This window comes from Musca autumnalis, unplaced genomic scaffold, assembly GCF_047663935.1.
Source record: "Musca autumnalis isolate F117 unplaced genomic scaffold, ASM4766393v1 scaffold_3, whole genome shotgun sequence".
Taxonomy (NCBI): Eukaryota; Metazoa; Arthropoda; class Insecta; order Diptera; family Muscidae; genus Musca; species Musca autumnalis.
Window position 1 is genome coordinate 216097560 of NW_027411866.1, and position 21427 is coordinate 216118986.

Below are 21427 nucleotides of genomic sequence, written 5' to 3' on the forward strand. Positions count from 1 at the left end.
TCATCCATAAAATATAGAAAGGTCGAAGAAAAACACAAAAGCAATATTTTAAAAAATTTTACAACACAAAAAATTTTCAATATTTTATAAAAAAGATATTTAAAAAAACCCGATTTTACAAAAATATTTTTGCAAAAAAATATTTCAAAAAATTTTGCGAGACAAACGTTTTTCAAGTTGAATCCCACTCATTTTCAATATCCCAACGAAGTAATTTAAACTAATTAGAATTTTTATGAGTTTTGAGTTTACAGATTTTATAACATGTTTTTTAAAAATATTTTTTTTAAAATATTCTTAATAAAATATCTTTATGAAATATTTTTATAAATAAATTTTTATGAAATATTTTTAATAGTATTAAAAAATACTTTTTATAAAAAATTCTAAAAAAACTAACTATTGCGAATTAAAATATTGAATAGAAACTTGCGTAAAAAAATATTTTGTTGATAAAATAGTTTTTAATACTAAATAGCTTTTTTTTATTTCTTAAAAATATTCCTTTTTTTTGATAAAATTTGATCCGAAAAAAACTAATTTTTTAACAAAATAATTAAAAATTTCACATTTTACGTAAAACCCATCAACACAATACACTCACAAAAAAAAAAAATTAAATAAATATTGTACAAAATATTGATGTGAAAAAAAAAACATTTTCATTTAAATACAACAACAATTGTCTTCGTAGTAATTTTAACAAGTTGATTTTTCAACAACAAAATATAAACTGGCAACAAAAGACTTTGAGTAGGGTTTTTGGTTGGTTTGATAGGTTGAGGTTTGAATATCGGATTAAATTTGGTTGAATATCTTACATTTTTTCCGCTTCGTTGTTGTTGTTAAAAATGTTGAACACACCAAATAAATGCTAAGTAGCTGGCTGGTGTTTTTTTTGTTAAAGTTGTAGTTGACTGCTGCCTTGATTCGAACTTTGTTTTCAAAAAATGCGTTTTGAAAACAAGCGAAAACGTCACAAAATTAAACGAACGTACGAACGAAAAAAAGTGTTTTGAGAAACTTTACAAAGTTTCTTTTTTATTGTTTCTTTGATTTCAACGTTCCGTTAAAATGTCCATAAGTTCAATTTTTAATTTATTTAAAAGCAAAAAAAAAGTTAACCGAAAAAAACCGAAACGAACGAATTTTTTTCTAAATTAAAACCGCACCGTTAAATAACACAACATGACCGTGTCCGTGCCTGGTTTTTGGGTGGCTTAAAAACGAACTTAATTTTTTTTGATTTTTTGAAATTTTCAAAAATATTTTTCAAATTTCTTTTTTCTTGAAGATTTTTTCAAAACTCTCACTATTTAATTTTTTCTTTCTTTTTCTGAATTTTTGACTTATTTCTTGTTTAACCGTTTTTGCCGTGATTTGCGCCGTTGTTGTGGTCGTTGTCGTCGTTGTTTGCTGTCTTTCTGTGGCTTTCTTGGTTGGGTTGGCTGTGATGTGTCGTCGTTTGTTGTCTGTCGTGTTTTGTGCCACCCCAATGAATGGATGGTCAAATGCACAATGCCAAGAAATTGCGACAATATGCGAATTTTAAATGATTTTTTTAAGAGCCCTAATCAAAATACGCTAAAAACAATACCAACAGCAACAACAACAAGCGGTGCTAGAGCCAGCAGCTAACCAGAAATCGAGGCAGAAAATAAAATTAATTGAATGAAATGATATCGAGACGAATACCACCAGCAACAACAATGGCAGTCATAGCAAAAAAGAAATAATGATTTACACCAGATATGGCCAAAATCACAAATTCACACACAAACACCTGTACAACACACACACACACACACAGAGGCTCCCTCTCAAAGGCATATAGCAAGCAGCGTCACACCCGAACACCCTCAATCAGCTAGGCGGCACGCTCACCCAACCAGCCAGCCATCTAGCCCAAAATCAAGCCAAAAACACAGCTAAAACACAGCAGCAGGCGACGAGCAGCGTACAACGACGTCAAAGGTGTCACTCTCGTCGCCATTGTCACCCACCAACAAAAACTTCGTCTACACGAATATTTAATTATAAATTATCAATTTAGAGTTTGACGTCGATGGCTGCGCTAACGTCGCCGTTGTCGTCTACTATTTTGCGAACAGGCTATTCCAGTTCTAGATTTTCTCCCAACAGACAAAACTCTGCTATCTAACAGCTAGCAAGAAGATATTCTCCTTTAAATCTCTTTGTGAGTTGACCATAACTGACCATTCAAAGAGAACGCCCGCCGAAACTCTTTGGTAGGCTCTATTTTCTATTCCTAATGTGTGATGTTATTGTTGTTGTTGCTGTTAGAACACTCGACAAAAAATCACATACAGCCACTCGTCCCATCCAAATCACCGCTAAACAAGCACTTGAAAGATATCGTCCGGGGAAAATCTTATCACAAAACTTCCAAAAGCAGCAGCAACAACAACACAACATGACAATCACAAAAGGTAGTAAAAATGTGAATTGCACAGAACAGAAAAAAATTAAAAGTGATGCCAATTCACACTCATATTAATTATAAAGTTATCTGGGAATGTGTTTGGTTGGGGAGGGGGTTCTGATTCTAATCGCAATTACACTCGAGAGAAATGGTCAGGTAAAGAATTTAAACATATTTCTTTTATTGGAAACTACCCTTCAGACATTATTGACGAAATATCATTCAGTGTGAACTACCCTAATACCGATCACCTGTTGTATGTTAAATAGATCAGCTGGTTAACAGCTGCAGTTTTAAGGATTGTTATTGTTATGATTAAGGATAGATTAAGAACAACAAAATCTTAGAATTAAATACCGTTATATTTTATATAAGGACCGTGGCACACGATTAGGACGATGCAAATCGAAATAATGTTGAGGAGACATAAAGGGCCTAAACTGGTTTTACAACTGCTAGAAAAGTAATTCTAAAGGCCTCGGTACGTACATAAGCCTCACCGGCTGGCTTTCATGCTCTGCTTCGTTTCTAGCATATTGAAAAGAAAAGAATAAAGAAGGAATGGGCATGCGAGTTTGAAATTTTATCGGCTTTTTTATTTTTATTATGTCAGAACTGAAGCAAGGCATGAAAGCCATGCGGCGAAGCTTCCTATGTATTGAGGCCTTAAGCCCTAAACACAAGCAACGTTTCAATGAAGTTGGGCGCCATTTCTGATAAAAGACAAAGATAAATTCTATCTATGTTGCCTTTGATCTTTTATTCATTTAGCGTCTCTAGATCGAGTTCCATAGTAGAGTAAAATCATAATATTTCTGTAGTGGGGAATTCGACAAATTCACTCTAGTGTGGACCGGGACTTGTCAAAAATGACGCCCAAATTCACTGAAATGTTGGATGGTTTTCGGCTTTAAGCTCTTTTCATTTGGAGGTTAAAAAACTAAAGATAAGCGCCGGAATAACATAGTTATGTATTGGCCTACATTAACCGAACATTTAATCAACGCCAAACTCAACCGCAAAACTTTACAGTCTTCAATTTTTGGCCTATGTTGCAGTCGCGAGTCCTACGCAAGACTGCATCACATTCTTAGCTAAAACTCTCCATTCTTACAAAAAATTCTCTACTGATTTCAGATGCCGAATACTAAATAAACTGAGGAGAAACCACTAAAGTTTAAGATGAGCGGTGTTGCAGATGTTATCCGAGGCGCAAAATCATCCACAGCGAATGTGAAAGGCATAGAAAAAATATTCTTTAAAAATCCACGAGCTCTAAAAGGCATAGAAAAAATATTCTTTAAAAATCCACGAGCTCTAAAAGGCATAGAAAAAATATTCTTTAAAAATCCACGAGCTCTAAAAGGCATAGAAAAAATATTCTTTAAAAATCCACGAGCTCTAAAAGGCATAGAAAAAATATTCTTTAAAAATCCACGAGCTCTAAAAGGCATAGAAAAAATATTCTTTAAAAATCCACGAGCTCTAAAAGGCATAGAAAAAATATTCTTTAAAAATCCACGAGCTCTAAAAGGCATAGAAAAAATATTCTTTAAAAATCCACGAGCTCTAAAAGGCATAGAAAAAATATTCTTTAAAAATCCACGAGCTCTAAAAGGCATAGAAAAAATATTCTTTAAAAATCCACGAGCTCTAAAAGGCATAGAAAAAATATTCTTTAAAAATCCACGAGCTCTAAAAGGCATAGAAAAAATATTCTTTAAAAATCCACGAGCTCTAAAAGGCATAGAAAAAATATTCTTTAAAAATCCACGAGCTCTAAAAGGCATAGAAAAAATATTCTTTAAAAATCCACGAGCTCTAAAAGGCATAGAAAAATATTCTTTAAAAATCCACGAGCTCTAAAAGGCATAGAAAAAATATTCTTTAAAAATCCACGAGCTCTAAAAGGCATAGAAAAAATATTCTTTAAAAATCCACGAGCTCTAAAAGGCATAGAAAAAATATTCTTTAAAAATCCACGAGCTCTAAAAGGCATTCAAAAAATATTCTTTAAAAATCCACGAGCTTTAAATGGCATTGAAAAAATATTCTTTATTATTTATATCGGCAACGAGGACAACCTCACACTGAGATTCATTCTCTCCACCGAGAGCGTGAATATTTAACTTCCTTGCGTTGTGCAGTGGAAACATGTCCGCTTAGATTCAGAAGGTCTGTGGTTCAATCTCGGGGTGAAGTAGGGGTGGAAGATACCAAGGAACGGTCCTGACCGGCTTTAACATGGCAAAGCCCAGGATTTATCTTGGTCCCTCTTTAATCTCAAGTGGACACTGACATGGGAAACTGCCTTTAACACCCGTTAAAGGTAGTGAGCTAACATGTGCCGCGCATTCACCCATAAGAACGTTAAAAACTTGGGTTTGGACATCGGGTTAGTAACCCTCCCTTAGAAAAAATGATCTGCGAATCTGCACCTGGAATGTTCGCACTCTTTATAGAGAAGGTGCAGTTTACTCATTGGCAGATGTACTTGAAAAGTACAAGGCCGACATTGTTGCCATACAGGAAATACGATGGAACGGGAAAGGCGTCACAACAACACCTAAAGGTGACGCACTGTATTATAGCTGCCATGACACAATGCATGAGTTTGGTTGCGGATTTGTAGTTGGTCGGAGGTTAAAACAGCTGGTCTCCAGCTTCACCCCAGTGAATGAAAGACTCGCTGCAATTCGATTAAAAGCAAAATTCTTTAACATCAGCTTTATTTGCGCTCATGCTCCCACTGAAGACAAGGAGGAATAGACCAAAGATATATTTTACGAGCGCTTGGAAGAAAATTATGACCGTTGCCCTGCCCATGACATTAAAATTTTACTAGGTGATTTTAATGCCAAAATTGGAAAGGAGAATATCTTTGGCCCAACAATCGGGAAATTCAGTTTCCACAGTGAAACATCTGACAATGGTATGAGGCTGATAGACTTTGCAGCTGCAAGAAACATGGGAGTTAGCAGTACCAGATTTAAGCATCTCGATATCCATAAGGGCACCCGGCTGTCGCCAGATCAAAGAACAAGAAATCAAGCGTGTTGGATGTCCGATCGTTCCGGGGTGCAAACATAGACTCCGACCACTACCTTGTTGCAGCAAAGGTACGTACCAGATTAAACGTAGCAAACAAAGTGCGAGCAGACACAACACGGAAGTTGGACAGCGGTAAGCTGCAATCACAACAGATAGCCACAGCATATTCCAGTCAACTGGCCCAACTGCTTAATCAAAGCACCCCTCGTCCCGACAACATATCAGGACAATTGCAAAATATTGCACACTCCATGCAAACAGCCGCAAAATCCATATTTGGATACCAGAGACCTCCACCAAGGAATCCATGGTACGACCAGGAGTGTCGTGCTGCTACCGAAGAGAAAAATGCGGCATATAGAGCTACTTTACAATCAGTAGCAACGCGTAGCGCACGAGAGAGCTATCGGGAGAAATGGAGAGATGAGAAACGTCTTTTCCGCAGGAAAAAGAGAGATAGAAAAGCGAGAGTGTAAACAATTCGAATTATACACATCAATAAAGATGTACGGGAGACAGAATGAAGTCCGAAAATTCTACCAAAGAGTGAAACATCAAACTGATGGCTTTGGAACTGGCACATCCTCCTGTAGAGACCAGCAAGGTAATCTGGTAATTGATACAGATAGTGTGCTCGGGAAATGGAAAGAGCATTTTTCCAAACTGTTGGTATCCAATAGTAGCGAAGTCGACGAAGATACCACAGATCCCAGATCCGGCCAAGATTTGGTAAAGACAGCAAAAAACCGGCTGACGAATAATAAGGCAGCAGGAGCTGATGGCCTACCAGCCGAGCTGTTTAAAACCGGAGGCGACACACTGATAAGCTGTATGCATCAGCTAGTTAGCTTCATCTGGCAGGAAGAATGCTTATCCGACGATTGGAATCTGAGCATCCTGTGTCCCGTCCATGAGAAAGGAGATAAGTCTTTCTGCTCCAACTATAGGGGCATAAGTCTTCCCCCTATCGACTACAAGATAGTGTCAGGCGTATTGTGCAAACGACTAAAGCCCATGGTCAACGAAATAATTGGGCAATACCAATGCGACTTTAGACCTGGCAAGTCTACCATTGAACAGATATTTACCCTGCGGCAAATTCTGGAGAAGACCCAAGAGATGCAAATCAACACATACCACCTTTTTGTCGATTATAGAGCAGCCTTCGACATACCGCTACGTTCAAAGGTATTCCAAGCCATGTCTGAATTTGGTAGCCCCGCAAAGCTTATTCGGCTTTGTAAAATGATTCTAACTGATACAAGATCTGCAGTTAAAATAGGAAAGAACCTCTCCGAAATGTTTTGTACCAAAAGAGGTTTCAGGCAAGGAGACAGCCTTTCGTGTGATCTTTTCAACATCCTACTAGAAAAGGTTATACGAGAGGCAAACGTCAAAAGAAGTTGGCACAATCTAAACCAATAGCCACATGTTACTTGCTTATGCTGATGATATAGACATCATAGGACGATCAGTAAAAGAAGTAACGGATACCTTTATGAAGGTCGAAGGAGAATCTGTTAAAATAGGTCTGGCGGTAAACGGCGAGAAGACCAACTTGATGGTGTCGACGCGCAATGCGTCCATTGAGATCGAAGCAACTGTTGAAGTTGGTTCCTCTAATTTTGAGGTAGTAAAAGATTTCGTATACCTCGGCGCCGCCGTAAACATAACAAATTTCATAACTGATGTGAAATAAAAAAAAGAATTGTATTGGCCAACAGAAGCTACTTTGGCTTAAGTAAGTACTTTAGAAACTAAGCCACAACTCGTCAAACAAAAATAACGCTTTACAAATCATTGATACTACCCGTGCTGATGTATGGTTCCGAAGCCTGGGTACTTGCGCAAGCAGATAAGCCAGTGCTTGACGTGTTTGAGAGAAAAATTCTTCGAAAGATCTACGGACCGATCTGCGGTCGATGTATGAACCACAAGCTGTATCTGCTATACAACGATATCAACGTATTGAGATGCAGCGATTGCATTAGCTAGGACATATAATAAGAATGAGCGATGATAAACCCGCTAAAAAGGCGTATAAATTCGGGCCACATGGCGGTGCACGCAGAATTGGTAGGCCAAAGAATAGATGGCGCAAACAAGTGGATGAAGAGATGACAAGGCGCGGTATTCCAGAAAGCGAATCACTAAACAGAGAGAATTGGAGATCTTTTCTTAGTTCGGTCTATGGAACAAATGTTCTGTAATGGGCCAGCTATGTAAGTAAGTAATAGGGGCCGCAAAGACACACAGATATTGTCCAACTTCAAACCTATACTCTGTCTGGAAGTAATATTACAACGACCAAAATTTGGATCAAATCGGTTGCTCCATTCGACAGTAATTGTGCGCACCATTTTAACGGAAAAGTGTCAACTTTTGATAGTATCAAAGTGTATATTTCATCGTTAGCCCAAAGGCTATAATAGCTTTGTTCCCGTACTTTTTAAAGTAAAACTCGTAAAATAGAGAACGATAGAAAAATTTTCACACAAAAGTTTTTTTTAAAAGTTCGGGAACTCAAAAGTGGAAAAGACGTCAAAAAAAAAAAAAAAACTGGAACAAATGTCATGTCGGCGTACCAGCCAATCAGACGCCGGCATCCATGTTACTATTTTTTACACGCTCAAATTTGTCGAGTAAAAAGTTTTTAAAGAGAGCGTCATTCAGTGCCATTTTTATACCCTCAGCATTTATGCTAACGAGGGTATATACACTTTCATACAGGCAAAATGTACCTAATCGAAACAATGATTTTAGACCCCAAGTATGTTTGGACGAAATGTGTTTCAATTTGCAAGACAATTTGGAGTTGATTTGGCAATGTTCGTCCTTCTGTCTGTGGACTGCGCTGACTGGAGCGCACGATAACTCTCGAACGGATCAACCGATTCGGTCCAAAATTTGGCTTTCGTAATATTTTGTCCAAACTTAGTTTAAGTTCGAAGATGGGTTATATCGGTCCACTCCTTCCGGTACCTCCCCCACAAAAGTTCGAAAATGTTCGGAAAAGTTGTACGTACGATAACTCTTGAAGGAAGTAACCGATTTGGTCCATAATTTGCAACTCATGAAATGTCTACCAGACTTAGATGAGGTTCCAGTATGGACTCAATCGGTCCACTCCTTCGGGTACCTCCCACACAAAATTTCGGATAAGTTCAGTGTAGGACTTGCTCTCGAATCGCTTTGATTTTTGTTTTAGCAACTTATATTCACTGCTTCCCATACGACGGTAAAACCTTCATTAGGGGCGAGTCCATACTTCCTGAGAAAAAGCCTGAAAGTTGCACAAAACCCCTATGACACCGTGTGAGGTGGTTGGAGCTTGGTCCAAAAATTGGCCTTAGTGATATTTTGTGCAAACATAGTTTAAGTTTGAAGATAAGCCATATTAGTCCACTCCTTCAGGTACCTCCCCCACAAAATCTCAAAAATGTTCGGAAAAATTGTTCGTACGGTATCTTTTGAAGGAAAGTGGCCGAATTGGTCCATACTTTACACATTCTAATATATCTACCAGATAAAGATCAGGTTCAAATATGGACTATATTTGAACACTTCATCCAGGACCTCCCAAACAAAATTTCGGATAAGACCTGCTATCGAATCACATTGATTTTTGTTGAAGCAACTTGCATTCGCTGCCTCAATTACGATGGTAAAAGTTTTTTCAGGGGTAAATCAACACTTCTTGAGCATACGACCCGAAGGGTGTAAAAACCCCCTATGGCACCATATGCTGTCGAACCTGCTATCGAATCACATTGATTTTTGTTGAAGCAACTTGCATTCGCTGCCTCAATTACGATGGTAAAAGTTTTTTCAGGGGTAAATCAACACTTCTTGAGCATACGACCCGAAGGGTGTAAAAACCCCCTATGGCACCATATGCTGTGGCTGGAGATCGACTTCCATAATGGTCAATGTCTATCCATTCCTTTAAGTATTTCCTCCGCAAAACTTTTGGTCTTTAATCCTAATCAACATTTTTGTCGGTTCATACGCCCAACATTTTTAAAACCCTCTAAATACATACGTTTTTTGGAAAAAAAAAAATTGTTTCAATATACACAAGCTGAGGGTATATCTCTGTCGGCCAAGCCGACTGATACTTTTTTACTTGTTGTTTAAAGAGAAGTGAACATTTTACAACTTTTTTGTGTACGGGAACGGTTTTTCGGGTAAAATGTGTAAAAGTCGTAAAAAGTGTAAAAACTTTTTAGTTCTGGAACCCGAAGGGTGTAAAAACCCCCTATGGCACCATATGCTGTCGAACCTGCTATCGAATCACATTGATTTTTGTTGAAGCAACTTGCATTCGCTGCCTCAATTACGATGGTAAAAGTTTTTTCAGGGGTAAATCAACACTTCTTGAGCATACGACCCGAAGGGTGTAAAAACACCCTATGGCACCATATGCTGTCGAACCTGCTATCGAATCACATTGATTTTTGTTGAAGCAACTTGCATTCGCTGCCTCAATTACGATGGTAAAAGTTTTTTCAGGGGTAAATCAACACTTCTTGAGCATACGACCCGAAGGGTGTAAAAACCCCCTATGGCACCATATGCTGTGGCTGGAGATCGACTTCCATAATCCATTCCTTTAAGTATTTCCTCCGCAAAACTTTTGGTCTTTAATCCTAATCAACATTTTTGTCGGTTCATACGCCCAACATTTTTAAAACCCTCTAAATACATACGTTTTTTGGAAAAAAAAAATTGTTTCAATATACACAAGCTGAGGGTATATCTCTGTCGGCCAAGCCGACTGATACTTTTTTACTTGTTGTTTAAAGAGAAGTGAACATTTTACAACTTTTTTGTGTACGGGAACGGTTTTTCGGGTAAAATGTGTAAAAGTCGTAAAAAGTGTAAAAACTTTTTAGTTCTGGAACAAAGCTAATATTCCTGTTTGCCTGTGTAATCAATTCTTGGGTGTTTTTTTATTCAAAGGGTATAACTAACTATTCCTCATTTTTCCATAATATCAAATTTTGAGTGTTCTATTACTAGTTTTTTAATGAATTAATTTACTCCCGCCTACTCTCGTGTCTGTACCCACAAAACCCCGTGGCAGACGTCACAAATTAAATCAATATTTTTCTCTTCTTCAGCAATTTGTTTAGTTTTCGTTTTTTTTGTAAGTTACTTTCATTTTATTATTTCATCATTAAGTTATTGGTTGATTATCGATTATAGTAACAACAAAAAAACAAAAACGCTATACAACAAAAAACTTAACACTTCTGACTATGCTGCTGAGATAAGTTTGGTTGTAAATAATATTGGCGTTTTTTGTTTTATACTCTTCAAATAAACTATTTAAGTTTGAAAAAAAGTTCTTAGCCAACGATAATTTTAATCTTCACATAAGGACGTGTGCGGCGTTGTGCGCCATGAAAAATCCCAGAATTCCTTTTACCTTTTGAGGTGAAAAATAGATAAGATAATTCTTTGCCAATAATAATTTTATTTTAAAATATATTTTGTTCTTTTGTGAAAATAATAAATTTCACTAATTGTTTACTTTGTTTATTAGCCGCCAACGTTGTTTAGGTTTATTTTGTTTTTGGGGTTTTTATTACGACATAGTATGCTGTCTTTTTTGCAATGATTTTTTGCCTACGTCAGTAAGTTAAATTTTATTTAGTTGAAAGGGCAAAAGTTCTAATGAGAAATTATTTTTTTCTTGTTTGCTGTTTGTGTCTTTCTCTCTCGGCGTTGCCTGCGACATAGGTTTTGAGTGACATTAATAGCAAATAATAGCTAAAAGTGAATAGATTTGCTTGATACAACGTTTTTTTGGCAAGCATTTAATATGAGAACACAGTGCAGCAAAATTGTTAACATTTTTGTGTGCAGTTTTTATTCAAAATGACTTACGTTAATAGGGATGATGACGTTCACAAGAAACATAGAAATGTGTTGTTATGATTCCTTACCTGAAAATTAAAAAAGAATATATACATAAATATAAAATTTAAATTTTTATACATTTTATTTAAAAATTTTTAAATAGAATTAAGTCAAAAAGTATTTGCTTTGTGACTTTGGTCTTGTAATAAACTTCTGAACTGGAAACAAAATTTGTTTCTGCCGTCATTATTTTAACATTGGTTATGAGCCCAGAGAAAATCCATTGAATTTTTGAGTTGTGGAACAATAATTTCTATAAGAGGAGAAATAATTTTTCAAGATAACATCGCCGTTCCTGCAAATAGAGAAATTGAATGAAGGGAATTGTGATTCCTGGCAAGTGTATATGAAAAACGTTCTGGTACACAACGAGCTATGAAAATACGCGAATGGAACCTGTACATGCGACTCAAGTTGGACAGCAGCGCAAAAGGCAGAATGGGAAAGCCGTGATGAGAAGGCTTTAGCAATCATTGTTCTCAGCGTCAAGGGAAGTCAGCTGAATTACATAAAGAAATGTAAGTATTCTGCGGAGGCTTGCAACAAATTAGCCGAGGTGTACAAGCCGAGAGGTTCAGCCCAGAAGGTGACGTTGTATAAGAAGCTTTTGAATTACAAGATGGCGGAAAATGAAGACATGGCGCAGTATGTGAACAAATTTGAACATATAATGGAGAAACTGGCCGATGTCGGAATAGAGCTACAGGATGAGCTATTGGCAATTATTCTTCTGTCAAGTTTGCCACCAAGTTTTGAGAATTTCATTGTCGCAATGGAAACTCGGGATAAGTTGCCGACATTCAACGAACTGAAATTAAAGCTATTGGAGGAAGGCGAAAGCCGGGTAAGTGCTAATAACACATTGGAGGCTAGTGGTTCACAGCAAGCATTCGTTACATGTTCTCAGCCGAAAGAAAATGTCTGGAATGTGAAAAGTTCGGGATCTAAGAAAATTTTTTTCTGGTAAAAGTTATGTTTGTCGTCGCAAGGGTCATTATGCTCGAGATTGCCGTGAGAAGAAAACTGGAGAACAAAGATCAATCGCAATGCTAGCGACATCTAGTGGTTTTAAGTCTGATGTTTGGTACATAGACAGCGGCGCAACATCCCACATGTGCAATAATCGAAATTTATTCACAAAGTTTGAAAAATGCAATGAGAAGATATATCTGGCTGGTGGAAATTTCATAACAGCGATTGGAAAAGGTGAAGTTGTGATTAATGCTGAATGTCCATACGAGAGCAAATATATCGTGACCTATAGAATCTACAGTCTCGTTTCTTACGTCGTTTGTTAAGCAAATTTTGACACACAATCCATGCAATTTATATGATGATGTCGAGTTCCGTATCGAAATTAGATGCAGAAGCACCCAAGTCTCACGAAATACAAGGGTCAGCTTTGTCAAATCAATCACATGTCCATATGAGAGCAAATATATCGTTACCTATAGAATCTACAGTCTCGTTTCTTACGTCGTTTGTTAATACCCTAGACAGACGGCAGCGTTAATTTGCATTAACTCCCTTAATGCACATTAATTCGTGCATTATCCACATTCTTAATGCAGAAGATAGAACAGTATTTAATCTGCATTTACTAAATTTTAATATGGCAATATTTATTGATTTGCACAGAGAACGAAGGCCGATATTGCAGTGCAATAACAGATAATGCAGTACAACCAAAATTTTGCAGTTCAAACAACAACAAAATACATGTTAACCAGCAATCAGCTGTTTCGTAAATGCAGAATTTGTCGTCTGTCAGGGTAAAAATAAATGCAGTTCCTAATTCAAATTAACGCTGCCGTCTGTCTAGGGTATAAGCAAACTTTGACACACAATCAATGCAATTTATATGATGATGTCGAGTTCCTTATCGAAATTAGATGCAGAAGCATCCAAGTCTCACGAAATACAAGGGTCAAGTTCGTCTGAAAGATGTTCTGTATTCTCCGGAACTGCGTGGAAACTTTATTTCAATAAACAATGCTGTCGAAAAAGGTTATACAGAATAGTAGTGATCCAGAAGAGGAAGCTACAAAACAGCAAATCGCCGAAGAGGACGACGACGCACTATGTCGCGAGTTCATATTAACTGTGGCCAAAAATAGAAGGAGTTGTCGTAGATGCATCAATTTTGGTACACGTACCTATTATTGACTTACAATCTTCAGGACACAAATTTGGGTTGGTCGGTCCACGTTTTAAAATAGCCCCCATAGAACCGTACCTCCCGATTTTCGGTATTTTGAATGTTTAAGACACAATGACCAACCGAAAGTATTCAAATTTTGTGGTTAGTCTTCGGCAGAGGTATCAAACATTCCAACAGAGAATTGTGGGCGTAGGTCCACGTTTTGATATAGCTCCCATATAACGGTACCTCCCGATTATCGGTATTTTGAAGATTTTAGCCTCATTATTACACCGAAATTGCTGAAATTTGGTATTTAGTCTTCGCAGGGGGCATTATACCTTCACCATGAAATTTGTCTGCATAGGTCCACGCCTTCATATAGCCCCCATAGGACGGTACCTCCCGAATTTCGGTATTTTGGAGGTTTTAGCCTGATTATCACACCGAAATGGCTGAAAATTGGTATTAAGTCTCCGTTGGGGGACTTATAACCTTCCACCAGAAATATGTCGGTATAGGTCCTCGTCTTCCTATAGCCCCCATAGAACCGTGCCTCCTCATTTTCGGTGTTTTGAGTGTTGTGGCCTCAATATCCACCCGATATGACTGAAATTTGGTGTTTAGTCTTCATATTGTTTGTGAACATATTGAATATATCAAACTCTTGTCTTTATATATGAGAAATTTCCTTTAAAAAAATTTTTGACCGATTATTGGTCAAAAAACGGTAAATTTTTTGTAAAAAATCGAATTTTGATTTTCGCTGTTCACAATTTTTTTAAAAATTTATATTTTTAAAAATTCTCTCGTTTTAAAGCAAGACTATTAGGTACTTAATAAGTCCACAAAAACATATGATGATCGGTTCATTCGTTTTCGGGCTATAGTCAACACCGCAAAACGATTTGTTAAAAAAGGGGGTATCCTCTCAGTGAGGTGGTCGCTGAAAAAGAGAAGTGACACATTCGTCTGCAAACCTCTGCAGCTAGGACCTTTATATGTTTGAAGTACTCACTTTTTACTACTCATACAGCAAAAAATATCGATATACACTTTTATACAATTTTTTTTCCACTCCACTCAATTTAAAATTTGCTTCAGAAAATTAATAAACTTAGTAATACATGTTTGGGTAAATGTAAACACCATATGATTAATATTTACATGCAAACAAAGGTGTAGCCAAGTTTATTACATCCCACGAGAACTTAGGAACCATTTTTGCAGCGACCGCTACTTTTAAATTTTAAATATTAACGCATAATTTAATTTATTAATTTTAGAAAAAAAACACACAAAAATAGGTATTAACTAAAATTGTCGGATTTAAATCCTCATATAGAAAAAACTACTTCACGTATCAGTACCAAAATTCAGATTCTTCTTAATTAATATGTTTTCTATCACTCCCCATCAATAAATTTGTTCAACGAAGTATTTAGTTTTTACCATTTTTGGCCACGATCGTGACACTGTGCGACGTAGAAGTAATTGTGAAAAAATATGAATCGAGAAAAACCAGGGGAAAATCCTAGATTATTACGAGAAGGTAATAGAAGAAGGCCAAGAAAACGATTCAAGGTGGTGAGTGAAAAAGAAGCCGTGAGTTGTGAAAAAGCAAGTCAGTGGAAGAAAGCAGTACCAGTAGGGTGTGCTGCTTGGAAGACAAGTAAAACAGGGTCATTAGTTGATCTGTCGTCTGGAAAGAAATCCATAAAAGGGCAAAGCGAATCGAAATATGTCAACACTAATGGAAAGGTTTGCGGATATTTATATGAAGAATTTGCCGAGAGCGAAACATAAGTAATTTGTAGAGTTAAAGAATTTAAAATAATTTGTGTAATTACGATATTCGGTTTGAGGGGGGAGTGTTGGAAATATACATTCTATACACTTTCTGTTCAAACCTATTATATCCTCATATTAGGCTTTGGTTTTCATATTGTATATTTATGTTGCCTACAATTAATTTGCTTTGTGCTTTTAGTCTTGTAATAAATTTCTGAACTGGAAACAACATTTGTGTTTGCTGACATTATCTTAACATTTTTGAAAACAGAACTTTGGGTAGCTGGAACGAATTTGTTAGTGAAACAGTCTATAAGACCCAAAATATGTACATCAAGTTCCAAGAAGCAGTTTGAGGCCACTTCTCGTGTTCATGTCTAAAACATTATGGGCCGATATGTCCCAATATTAAGGGATACTCTTTTATACAACAGTCGAATAAAAGTGACCCTATGGGCAGATTTTTTGCTGCAGGTAGTCTTTGTTGTCCCTATAATTTTATTTTCCAAACCTCTCTTGATAACGTCCCGAAAGTTCTAAGAACCCCGAACTTTTCAATTTGCCCTTTTCATTTTTTATTTAATATATTTATTTCCATTTATTATTGTTATTGTTGTTGTTGTATATAAATAATTACAATTACAGACGTTGAAATATTTTTCGTAATTTGTTAACAAAAACATCTGGTTTGTCACTCATTATCAACAAAAACAGTCATCATCTCTTAGTCATCTGTCACTCTTCCCTTTGCGGCATTTCCTGGCCCATCTTTGGGATTTGTGTGTGCCTCAAACATTTTAATAAATTCTATCTACTGCACCAAATATTATTTTTATATTATAATTTTTATAATATTTTTTTCTATATTCGATTAGTTTTCATTTATTCAATTGTATTATTTGCCACTCTCTAAATGTAGTTCAATATCATCGCACATTGTGTGGTAATGTAAACAAAGAACTGAAGAAGCTATTCCATTCCAACTTCAGTGTGATGGTGTCTAGGTTACCGTGATATGGCTTTTCAATGACTGCTGGCTGACAATCAACAATGGTTGGCTATCCATGAAATGCATCAAGAGTGAACTACTTGTCTTGGGCTAACATTGGCCTGGTTTTTATGTTGTGAAGAGAAGTTATTCTAAGAAGAATTATTTTATGGAAAAAATAATAATGAGAAATAAACTTAGCCAAGGCTGCGGTAGACCATGGGAACATTTCTCATATGGTATTTTTTGTTTATCGATACCATTTTATGTTGGGATTTTTAACGAAGATAGTCATGGTGGTTTTAATTTCATTATAGGCAAGCCCATACTTCCTGAGATTGTGGCCATCAGCTCTCAAAACCCCTACATACACTAAATAAAATAACTTTACAAATTGACCATCCTATTTGTCCGAAACGGGTGACGTAGGGGATGAAAGATACCAAGGAACGGTCCTGACCGGCTTTAACATGGCAAAGTCCAGGATTTATCTTGGTCCCTCTTTCATCTCAAGTTGACACTGACCTCCCCGTGGTGTCACCTGGGTTAGCTGCCTTTAACACCCGTTAAAGGTAGTAAGCTAAAATGTGCCGCGCATTCGCCCATAAGAACGTTAAAAACTTGGGTTTGGGCGGAGGGTTAGTAACCCTCCCCTAGAAAAAGCAGCCTACTATGAAAAAACAAACGAAAAGAAAAACAAACCCCTCTAAAGTTGACGACCCCCGCAAACGTTTTAAGGACCATGATCTGCGAATCTGCACATGGAATGTTCGCACTCTTTATAGAGAAGGTGCAGTTAACGCATTGGCAGATGTACTTGAAAAGTACAAGGCCGACATTACTGCCATAGAGGAAATACGATGGAATGGGAAAGGCGTCACAACAACACCCAAAGGTGACGCACTGTATTATAGCTGCCATGACATAGAGCATGAGTTTGGTTGGGGATTTGTAGTTGGTCGGAGGTTAAAACACCTGGTCTCCAGCTTCACACCAGTGAATGAAAGACTTGCTACAATTCGAATAAAATCCAAATTCTTCAACATCAGCTTTATATGCGCTCATGCACCCACTGAAGACAAGGACGAACTGACCAAAGATATATTTTATGAGCGCTTAGAAGAAACATATGACCGTTGTCCTGCCGATGACATTAAAATTATTCAAGGCGATTTTAATGCCAAAATTGGAAAGGAAAATATCTTTGGACCAACAGTCGGATAATTCAGTCTCCACAATGAAACATCTGACAATGGTATGAGGCTGATAGACATCGCAGCGGCAAAAAAAAAGTTAGCAGCACCAGATTTCAACATCTCGAATTCAAATTGATCACGTTGTGATAGATGGAAGACATTCATCGAGCGTGTTGGATGTGCGTTCGTTCCGAGGAGCAAACATTGAGTCGGACCACTAACTTGTTGCAGCAAAGGTACGCACCCGCTTAAACGTAGCAAACAAAGTACGAACAGACACTACACGAAAGTTTGACATCCGTAAGCTGCAATCACAACAGATAACCACAGCATATTCCACTCAACTAGCCCAATTGCTTAATCAAAGCACTCCTCATCCCGATAACATATCAGCGCAATGGCAAAGCATTGTCCACTCCATGCAAACAGCCGAAAAATCAATACTTGGATACCAGAGACCTCCACCAAGGAATCCATGGTATAATCAGGAGTGTCGTGCTGCCACCGAAGAGAAAAATGCGGCATATAGGGCTACTTTACAATCAGTAGCAACGCGTAGCGCACGAGAGAGGTATCGAGAAATAAGGAGAGAGGAGCAATGACTTTCCGAAGGAAAAAGCAAGAAATGGAAAAGCGGGAGTGTGAACAAATCGAGATGTACAGGAGACAGAATGAAGTCCGAAAATTCTACCAAAGAGTGAAACATCAAATTGATGGCTTTGGTACAGGCACATTCTCCTGTGCTCAGGATATGGAAAGAACATTTTTCAAAACTTTTGGTATCTAGCGAAGACGACGAAGATACCATAGATCTAATCCCAGAAGATGGTATTGAATGTATACCACCCGGCCAAGATGAGGTAAAGACAGCAATAAACCGGCTGAAGAATAATAAGGCAGCAGGAGCTGATGGCGTACCAGCCGAGCTGTTTAAAACCGGAGGCGACACGCTGATAAGGTGTATGCTTCAGCTAGTTAGCTTCATCTGGCAGGAAGAATGCGTACCTAACGATTGGAACCTGAGCATCCTGTGTCCCGTCCATAAGAAAGGAGATAAGACTGTATGCTCTAACTATATGGGCATAAACTACTCCCGATTGCCGTGTCAGGGATATTGTGCGAACGACTAAAGCCCATGGTCAACGAAATAATTGGACCATACCAATGCGGCATTAGACCTGGCAACTCCACCATCGACCAGATATTTACCCTGCGGTAAATCTTGGAGAAGACCCAAGAGATGCAGATCGACATCCACCACTTTTTTCGATTATAAAGCAGCCTTCGACAGCCCACTGCGTTCACAGGTATTCCAAGCCATGTCTGAATTTGGTAACCCCGCAAAGCTCATTCGGCTTTGTAAAATGACTCTAGCTGACGCAAGATCTTCAGTTAAAATAGGAAAGAACCTCTCCGAAGAGTTTTGTACCAAAAGAGGTTTCAGGCAAGGAGACAGCCTTTCGTGTGACCTTTTCAACATCCTGCTGGAAAAGGTTATACGAGAGGCAAACGTCAAAAGAAGTTGCACAATCTACACCAATAGCCACATGTTACTTGCTTATGCTGATGATATAGACATCATGGGACGATCAGTAAAAGAAGTAACCGATACCTTTATGAAGGTCGAAGGAGAATCTGCTAAAGTGGGTCTGGCGGTAAACGGTGAGAAGACCAAGTTGATGGTGTCGACGCGCAATGCGTCCATTGAGCTCGGACCTACTGTGGAAGTTGGTTCCTATAATTTGAGGTAGTAAAAGACTTGGTCTACCTCGGCACCTCCGTAAACACAACAAACGAAGTCAGTTGTGAAATAAAAAGAAGAATTGTATTGGCCAACAGATGATAGTATGGTTTAAGTAAGCAATTTAAAAGCAAAGCCACATCTCGTCAAACAAAAATAACGCTCCACAAAACACTAATACTACCCGTGGTGATGTATGGTTCAGAAGTTTGGGTACTTGCGCAAGCAGACATGGCAGTGCTTGGTGTGTTTGAGAGAAAAATTCTTCGAAAGATCTACGCTTGGCGGTGCTCGCAGAATTGGCAGGCCAAGGAATAGATGGCGCAAACAAGTGGATGAAGAGATGGAAAGGCGCGGTATTCCAGAGTGCGAAGCAACAAATAGAGAGAAATGGAGATCTTTTCTTAGTTCGGCTTATGGAACAAATGTTTTGTAATGGGCCAGCTAAGTAAGTAAGTAAGTGCATTCGCCATTGCGTAAACTGCCGCTTTTGTATTAGGGACAGGTAATTCGACTTTCAATTAATCAATTAATCGACTTTTTGAAGTCAAAAGTCTAAAAATCGTAGCCGTCTTTTGTCTGGAGGGAAAATCGTATAATCGATTATCTTGTGATCGATTTTCGAGTTTGCCCATAGATTGTTGACTTGGCGGTTTTACAGTTTCAAAAGAAAACTCGGACGAATAGTCGATTATAATCGATTTTCTGCGGTTATGAAATTGTCGAAAGCCGAATTTTAAAACAATAGCAATAATCACCAGACCGAAAAATCACATTCTTAGTTTTAGACAAAAATCGAAAAGTCGAAAAATCTATTATTCTCTTTCATTACCTATCCCTATTTTCTATGATGTAAAAATAAACCTAATATACATCTATAAGAAGATCCAATGTTCTGCAAAGTCTTTTTTTTTTGTACCTAACATCTTGTTTTGATAATGTTTTAGCGTCTCAGTAATTACATTTCTGTTTCTATTAGCGTCACTCTTGAGTGCAAACCAAATACATTACACATTTGAGTAAATTTCAAAAAAAAACAAAGTATTGAAATATTTAAATTTCGCACCTAATTAAAAATTCATATTGGCAATTTGTCATCAAAGATAAATTTATCCGATAAACGAATCTTAAAAATCTGCACAAATTGTGTTTGAGATAAAAATTTTTCACCACAAAGGTAGCGTATAAAATTTCATGTTGAATATTTTCAACTTTAGCAGAATGTATAGTATTTAGGTATGTATGTATGTGTATGTTTTGTATTTTGAAACAAAAGCAAACAAACCCAACTAAAACATAATTTATTTAATATTTTACTGCGGCTTTGTGTTTTAAATGAGATTTCGGTAATAACGTATTTGCGTAATTGCTTGTAGCTTGTTTACATTTCTTTGTAATGGGTCTCAAACTGTTGCTGGGATATATCGACTTGTTGTGTCCGATTCATAACCTCTTATATTGGTTTAGTAGGTGGTTGTAGCCATTATTTTGTAATGAAATTTTTTTACTGGGATTATGAAAAAATATTTAAAAATAAAACAAAATCATTGACAATAAAAGGACCTTATAGCCCGATAAGACTGAAGTCTTAAAATATTAGTAAAAATATCCAAATATTTTACTTTAAAATGTGTTTGTCATCATTACAAACAATTCAAATTTTTTCGTATCTTTAAAACAAATATTTATTAATTAAAAATTAATCAATTATGGCAATAATCCAATACAAACGATGAGAAGTGTAGATTTTGACACATCTTTAATTTGATTGTTTGATAAATGAAGTTGACTCCATATACATATTAAAAAATAAATAATCATAAAAATGTTGTAAACAAATATAACATCATCATCTTCATCATAATAATAATGTCTCATTTTGAAATTTTTGTTAATTGCTTTCTTAATTGTCTCCTGCTGCTGTTTAATGATTTTTATCTTTTCTAATGAAATTTAAAAAATACCTGATTTTCAAATGCCAAAGAAGAATATTTATGTAAATGTTGACTTTTGATTTTTTTGCGTCGAAGATCAAAGAACTTTAAACGTGTGCCGCAGGCATTTGAAAAGAAATATAATGTCTTGTGTTATTTTTAAAAACTAATTCAATTATATAAAAGGGAATATTTTTCAGCCATTTTGAGAAATTTTC

At 36.9% G+C, this 21427-nt stretch overlaps 1 protein-coding gene across 5 annotated transcripts in view; it reads right to left on the reverse strand.

Moving 5' to 3' along the window:
• LOC141398931 (UNC93-like protein) overlaps positions 1–21427 on the reverse strand; it is a 155061-nt gene that overhangs the window by 76286 nt on the left and 57348 nt on the right. For 2 of the 5 annotated variants that reach the window (XM_073976748.1, XM_073976746.1), the window contains exon 1: positions 822–9748. The exons of the other annotated variants lie outside the window; for them this stretch is intronic. The gene's annotated coding sequence lies outside the window, so the exon portion shown is untranslated. Of the gene's footprint in view, positions 1–821; positions 9749–21427 lie in introns of those variants that run through there. 5 annotated transcript variants of the gene reach the window in all.